Source organism: Sapajus apella, unplaced genomic scaffold (assembly GCF_009761245.1).
Source record: "Sapajus apella isolate SASKATOON/1434 unplaced genomic scaffold, GSC_monkey_1.0 scaffold7, whole genome shotgun sequence".
Taxonomy (NCBI): domain Eukaryota; kingdom Metazoa; phylum Chordata; class Mammalia; order Primates; family Cebidae; genus Sapajus; species Sapajus apella.
The window spans coordinates 34,070,451-34,078,453 of NW_022436947.1; the positions used below are offsets into that span (position 1 = coordinate 34,070,451).

Genomic DNA, 8,003 nt, shown 5'->3' on the forward strand with positions numbered 1-8,003 from the left:
ATATACTGATTTCACTCCTTTTAAGTGTATTGTCTTCAGTCATATTTGGGAAGAAATTATTAATATATACATGAATATCCCCAAGTGTCTGTCCTTCTGTCATTTCTTTACTCTGCATTTTCAAACATCCTTAAAAAATACAATTTGGCATTATATATAGGTCCCTGTTCACAGTCAAGGAGAAAAGTCCCTAAATGCACAATTTACAATTTTATGTTTTTGTTTCTAACTCCAGTTTCATCTATTTTAGCTCCATAAGCAAGACACCTGTAAGTAAAAGGGTGACAGTAAAATCAACAGCCATGTGATAAGTCTTGGCCAAGATTTTTTGGGTCATACTTCTTAGAAACTTAAAAACTGAACTGTAATGATTAGGTAACACATTTCTTCTTCCTCTTCCTCTTCTTCTTCCTCTTATTCCTCCTCCTCTTCCTCTTCTTCTTCTTCTGCTTCCTATTCCTCTTCTTTCTTCTTCCTCTTCTTTCCTCTTCTTCTTCTTCTTCCTCTCTGCCGCCTCCTCTCTCTTCTTGTTCTTCTTTTTGTAAGTTAGGTAGTTTTCAATTCTTTGCTTTCAATAAAATTAAAGGAGGACCTAATAAGAGTTGTCAACAAATAAGTCAGTAGTTTTTGATAATAGATCACTATGTACTTTTTAACTTATAATCAAGAAGGCATTCAAATAACAGTGTGACATTTTCATCAGAAAATGCTAACATTCTCATTACTTATTTAATTGAACACGTTTTCTCAGAGCTTATGTTAAGGATAGAATTGATGCTGACTTCTGTCTCATTTTAATAGTGAGGAAGAGCCACAGATACATGAGCTAATTTAAAAAGATCCATTGATTTAGTTTAATTTTTCAATAACACTTAACTTGCTGTGTTTTATAATTATTTATCAAAATCTGCTATATATTTATGTTGCTTTGGTTAGTTGTGTACTAAAAATCATTGTAAAGATAATCCAGAAAACTTCAAAATTTTAAAAAGGAATGATACAGATTTTTTGATTGTCAAAAAAGAGCTTGTTGGTGAAGTTTTAAGACTGAGGGTGGGAGAGTAAGTGTCAAATTGCTTTGGTATTTAGAGTCCGTTGGATACAAAGTGTGATATATTTTATTTAAAAATCAATATTTACAGTGTGCTAGAAAGTACATATTTTGAAGTTATTCAAATTTATGATGAAAAATCTTAGGTGTCTACTTGAAAATATACAGAGCGATACATAGATTTTCAAAGTTCCTTGAGGAAGTATGAGAGAAATTAGTTCAAAGATCACTTATTTAGCTGATCAAATCTTTATAGTTCTAACAGTTGACGGCAACAGACTTCATGGAGAAAAGTGGATAAAAAGAAAGGCATACGTGGGTGTGTTGTTAATATGGGCTTTTGTGACAGAAAAGTAGACCTGGTGGAAAAAAAACCACATAATTCCTAAGTTTTTAATTTTTTTGGCCAGCACCTTTGAGACATAGCATATCCATTGTTTATGAACTTTGCAAAGTAGGTTTATAAAGTTGGGGTTTTTTTTTTTTTGGATGGGCCTAATTATGTTGGAGACCAATAATCCACTGTTATAACTGGATTACCACATGCCTCACACTGTGCTAATTATTAGAGATACAGAGATGAACAAGGAGAGAAGATCCCTCAGGGATTCGACAGGATAGAAGAAAAGGGAAGTCAAACTAGACTAAGTTGGAAGTTAATGATGATGCACTTTAAGTATTTTTCATTTGTATTGCATATTTGACTACACAAAAAGCTTGAGATTGGGTAAAAATCTCCCTCACCAATGCAGGCGGGCATCATCAAACCTGTTGAGGAGTGGAGCAGGATGGAACAAAATGGTGGAAGGAAGGCAAATTTGCTCTCTCCTTTTTGAGCTGGGACATCTCTCTTTTCCTGCTCTTAGTTCTTGGGCCTTTGGACTTGGACTGAATTGTACCACCAGCTTTCCTAATTTTCCAGCTTGCAGACAGCAGTTTGAGGGACTTCTCAACCTCCATAATCGTGGGAGCCAATTCCATGTTTTTCTATCTCTATCTATATCTCCTACTGATTCTGCTTCTCTGGAGAACCCTGACTAATACAAATGGTTTATGGTATGAGGTTCCCTGAATCCTTGGGGTTTGGATCTTGATGTTTAAAGTTAATGCTCTAAAATTTAAAAGAAAAAAAGAAAAGAGAATCCCCCTTTTTTTTTTCTGTCAAAACTCTTGCCACTTACAATAGAGAGCCATATCCCCAATACCACCTGAATATGCCCAATTTCATCTGATTTAGGAAACTAAGCTCAAATGGGGTTGGGCCTAGTTATCTAGATGGGAGAAAGCCAGGCCCCTGTAGACCATGGTTTCTGCTGTGCATTTACCAAGCTCTCCTCTGTAGTTCATGATCCATGGCTTTTGTTCTGCCTGGATGGTCGTACCCTGATAACCTAGAAAGTGCCTGCTGACTGCTGAATGGTGGGTGAAAAAAAAAGGACAACAGGAATTAGAAAGCACGTGGCTTAATAATTTTTTAAAATTCCCAGCCTTAATTAGGAAATGATGTGTGTTTCTGGAATTTTCATCAAGAGCTCATGGTGTTTCCAGGAAGCTGGCTAACTACGCCTGATATAAAAAAGAAAACTGCAACTACTCAATTACATTGTAACTTGCCAGGAATTAAGTAATGGTGTTCTTGGAACTGGAGAGTACGATGTGATCAGTGTTTATCTGACACTGTACTGAAGAGTCTGGGCTTAGCTTCCTGAGGAAAGATGGTGAAGTCTCTGGAATGGAGAGCAGCCCATCCAAGGGCCCAGCTTTTGGGGGCATGGACTTCATGGGAAAGGCAGGACCCTTCACTCCAACTGCTAGCTGTTTGATAGCAATTCTCAAACTTTAGTATGAATACAAGTCATTTAGGAAGATTGTTTAAAAATGTGGATTCCTAGAAACTCCATACAGATCATCTGATTTATAGGTCTGAGTTGGGGCCTAGGAATTTACATTTTTACAGACTTCTTCTGCATCATGTTTTGAGACTATTAGACTCCTATTTGGAGAGCCTATGATAAATCTTTAATGATCATTGAAAATACAACCCTTAGATCCAGGCCAGAGGGGCCCCTGCCCTGGGGTCTGTGGTTTAGAGGTCTCTGCTCTGACTCTTCCCTGGCCATGATAGTCCCCTGGGATGAGGATTCTGGAGGGATCAAAGGGATATGCCAAACTTGAGAATGTGAGCAGACTTCTAGACTGTGATTTGGAGAGAGAGAGAGAGAGAGAGAGAGAGAGAGAGAGAGAGAGAGACTGATTTTGAAGAATTGGCTCCTGCAATTATAGAGGCTGAGAAATCCCACAATCTGCTATGTGCAAGCTGGAGTCCAGGAAAGCCAATGGTGTAGTTCAGTCCAAGTCAAAATGCCTGAGAACCGGGGAAGCCAATGGTGTGAATCTCAGTCAAGGGCCAGAGAAGATGTGATGAGATGTCTGTGCGCGAGCAGGCAGGCAGCAAACAAGTAAGGGCGAATTCCTCCTTCCTTTGCCTTTTGTTCTCTTCAGGCCCTCAGTAGAGTAGATGCTGCCCACTCACACTGGGGTGAACACCAACTTTACTGATCCACGGATTCAAGTGTCAGTCTCCTCTGGAAACACCCTCACAGACACACCCAGAAATCAAGTCTAATCCAAGCACCTGTGTCCAGTCAAGTTGCCATGTACAATTTGCCATCAAGGCTCTGAGCTGGCTCCTGGCTATGCATGGCTTCTTCCCTGGTCTGACCTACTGAGGGCACACCCTGCTGGGCGTGTCCTTATGCCTGAGTAGTGGCCAAGGGGCAGCTGTTTGTGGGGGTGTGGATGGAGTTTACTTGTGAGCTGCAGTGTGCACTAGTGGCCCCAGGAAGCCCCTCATTCGTGGAGGGCTGGCTGTGGGAAAAGAAGGCTCATGGACTGCTGGCCAGGAGTTGGCACTCCCTGTACCACCGCACACCTACCTTGGGTTTCTGGGTTGTTTGAGGGTATATTTATCAGGTAAGAGAATAGGACCTTTTGTTCAGCAGTTTGTTGGCTTTGATTTGTAACTTCTAAATAACTAGACATATGGTTTGGGGACCTTCGTCTTTACTCTTGCTTTGGGCCCCACAGATGTTAGAGGCAGACCAGGCCAACATTTCCAGACTAGTAACATCTTAGACTTGATTTCTTCTGAACAAGAATTGCCCTTCAAGCCAGGCCACAGGAAGGGAAATGTGGACAAAAGATAAAGAAAATATGGATGGCAGGGCCCAGTGAGGGAAAGCCCAGCTTGTGTGGCAAGGCAAACCTTAGCGTGTCCTTTGCGAGCCCTGTCTGCATCTCAGGTGAAAAGTGAGAGAATGGGAGTGGGGCATAATTCTGTTTTTGCAGAACTGACAGATTTGAACTATCTTGGGGGACCCAAAATCCAGGTTTTTCCAATTTCATTCGCTCTAGGACTCTAGCCTCCCCAGCATGAGTCAAGTTGTCCTAATTTTTCTTAGAATGAGATAATAGTCTGAAAATGTGAACACTTTTCTGGCTACCTTTAACATATTTTCAAAAACAATTGCACATAAAAAAGACTTGTTCAATTATTTTATAAGGTGATTAACAAAGGAAACTTTTAAAAATATATTTCACACACACTGGAATGTGTAAAAAGTAGTGACATGACAGTCACTATTTCAGGCCATATTCCACATACTTCAATAAAAATATTCCTTAAAACACCCAATTACTTTCCTCCCATTAGATCTGCTATGTACAGTTGTCCAAGTTGTTGACTGTGTGAGGATACTTATCCCAAGAAATAAATGGGATCTAAAATCCAGCCTACCGTCTCCTTGTCAAGCTGAGTGCTCTGACATAGCCTGCATCCACCAGGAGGAAGGATGCTTTTTTCTAATCACAAAAGTGACAGTCTGCTTGTCAAACGATACACCTTGCTCATGATAGGGACATGTTTGCTGAGGTTACCCTCAAAATAACAGAGCCAAGGATGCTAAAATGATGCCATATGTTTTGGAATAGTGAAAACTTTCTAGGGAGATGGTCATCTGGGAATTTGATTACTTGCCCTCTTTGCACCCCTGACTGCAGTGAAGAGAAAGAATGCCTTTCTGGAAAAAAAATTACTGGCTAAAAACCAAACCAAACCAAAACAAAAGCCAAGAAGCCCTACAACAACACAGCTGCTGTGATTTCTGTGAGTCCCAGAGAAAAGAGGAGTTCACCGCTGCTTCAGCCTGTAAATGCCAGGTCCTGGGACAGAATTAACTAGAGTTAGAAAATAGAGTTAACATGGTGAGTGCAGTTGGAGATGGACCATTTATTGCTTTTGATCTACTAACTTGGAGTCAAGGAAGTAATTAGTGCAATGTGGATCAGCATTGGTCATGGACTAGAGGAGAACATCTCCTACCCTTGCCCAGCCCTGGACCCCCTCTCGGGTCCTGCTGGAAGTCACAGTCCATTATTAGCAAAACCCAATAGTGTCAGCCTCCGCTCTGACTCTTCCAGCACCATCTCATTCTGATGAAAACCTGGCTGTCCCCTGGGATACTGCCTTCCAATTCTGCCGGTATTCCCCTTGTCCCATGGTGGCTGTGGTTTGCTCCTCCAAGTTGTGCCATGGGGCCTGGAGGCAGGGTGCGTTTCTTTTTCACTCCCCATTACCACTTCTGCATCATTCTCTCTCTCCTCCCTAAAAATGTCCTGCATTGAATCTCAGGTCATCAGGTTATGTCACCTGACTTCTCATTTTGCTGACATCTGTTATCCTGAGATAATTCCCCCTGGTTCCTCGGTGTTCCTGCCTCACCATTGCATTCCTCTTCCTGTCTTAACTCTGGGCAAGTTCAACGTATACATAGATTGTCCCTCCATTCTTCTGGTCTCTCAATTCCCTGCTGACCTCTCCTCTCACAATCTGGTCCTTCCCCTTTCATTCCCATCATTCTGGACCCTGTCATTTCCTGTAGCTGCATGGCCTCCACAGCTGCAAGGCATGCCTCTCGCCCTAGGACCCCTGCTTCCTCTCTTCCTAGCATGCTCCCTCAGTCACCCTGTCTGCTAGAGCTGTCAAAGCAAAGTCCCACAAATTAGGTGGCTTAAAGAATAGAAATGTATTCTCACACAGTTCTGGAGGCTGGAAGTCTGAGATCAAGGTGTTGATGGGGTTTGTACCATGTAGGGGGCTGCCCCAGGATGCTGTTATGGACTCTGGTGACGTGCTAGCAATCCTTGGGTTGTGGACTCATCACTCCAACTTCTGTCTTTGTGTTCACACGTGTACCTGTCTGTATCCAAATTTCCTATTTTTATAAGGACACCAGTCATTCTGGATTAGGGCCTCCTCTCATCTTAACTAATTAGGATATATCAGCAATGACCCTATGTCCTAGAAAGGTAACATTTTGAGGTACCAGAGGATAGGACTTCAACATTTAAATTTTTTGGGGCATGGGGCATACAATTTAACCCCTAACATGCTCTATCTCCAGCAATCCTTCCACTGTCATCTTAAATTCATGAACATAAACCTTTAATGCTGCTTGGCAAACGTACTCTCTGATATGGTTTGGCTGTGTCCCACCCAAATCTCATCTTGAATTGTAGCTCCCATAATCCCCATGTGTTGTGGGAGGGACCCAGTGGGAGGTAATTGAATCATGGGGACAAGTTTTCCTGTGCTGTTTTTGTGATAGTGAATAAGTCTCATGAGATCTGATGGTTTTTTATAAAGGGAAGTTCCCCTGAACACACTCTCTTGCCTTCTGCCATGTAAGATGTGCCTTTGTTCCTCCTTTGCCTTCCATCGTGATTGTGAGGCCTCCCCAGTCATGCAGAACTGTGAGTCCATTCAGCCTCTTTTTCTTTATAAATTACCTAGTCTCAGATATTCCTTCATAGCAGTTTGAGAATGAACTAATACACTCCTCTATGTCATCAGTTTTTCCCCTCTTGTACTCATCATTACTAACATCATATAAAGATGCTCTTATTTCTTTCATATTAATTATATTAAAAACTTTCTTGACCCCACATACACCAGTAGCTCTCCCTCTGGCTCTACTATCTCTGCCGCTCTTCACTGCACTATTCTGGGGCTGTCTATACTGACTGCCTTCAGTTCTTCTCCTCCCATTCCCTTCAGTCCCTTCCAATCAAGCTTTTGTCCCCCACCACTCTTCTGAAAGTTCTGATCTCAAGGTTAACATAGTTTATAGTGCTCACAAATTTATTCTTTTTTATCATGGTTATCCTCTATGAAAAACTGAACTTACTCCCATTTATTGCATGTGTTAAGTGGTGAGGTTTGTACAAAGCTTAGGAAAACAACAAGAAGGTGAAATAATGAACAATATATAGATTGGCACAAAAAATACAGAAGGAAAAAACTGTTTAGAAGAAAGTAATCCCTTTATAGTATTGGCCACTCGATATTCGATTCGATTTCTAGCATTTACATTTACACATTTTAACCAATTACTTTGCCCACTTGGAGCACATGGATGTATTTATATCAACCACTTTGTATCCTTCCAGGTTCTCCCTATATGGTTGCCTTGATCTCTGGCAATTTGGAATCCCAAGCCCTTTCTGGGATTATTACCTAGCCCCCAGGGCATCCCTCTCTAGGGATCCAGAGTGAAGGAGAAGGAAGAGGAGGTGGTGGTGGTAAAGGGGATGGGAGCAGGAGGATTTAGTGGAACAAAGGATGAGAGAAAAGAAGAAAGAAGAAAAAGCAGCAGACCCAGGCAACACATGCTATAGTCATAAAAACTGTTTTCTGTACTGTCTGTTGCAATTAAAATTTTAAAACATGCTTACCTTTTTTTTTTTTAATGAGCAAACGCCTTCAAAGGAGGTGGATTGTATAGTTTCTGGCATGCTACAGGGAAGAAAAAGTCCATCCCAATACTTTATGGGCATGCTTTGAATTCAGAACTTTACAATTCTTCAGAAACAACTAATGAAAAAAGGAGCGCTG

The 8,003-nt window shown here is 41.3% G+C and overlaps 1 long non-coding RNA gene across 1 annotated transcript; it reads right to left on the reverse strand.

Annotated features, from left to right (window-relative positions):
* Nucleotides 1-1,093: 1,093 nt before the first annotated feature.
* On the reverse strand, nt 1,094-6,332 carry LOC116550022. The gene is made up of 2 exons (XR_004268206.1): nt 6,146-6,332; nt 1,094-3,919 (listed from the first exon to the last, which is right to left on the reverse strand). It is a non-coding gene; the product is annotated as an uncharacterized LOC116550022 (long non-coding RNA).
* Nucleotides 6,333-8,003: the final 1,671 nt, after the last annotated feature.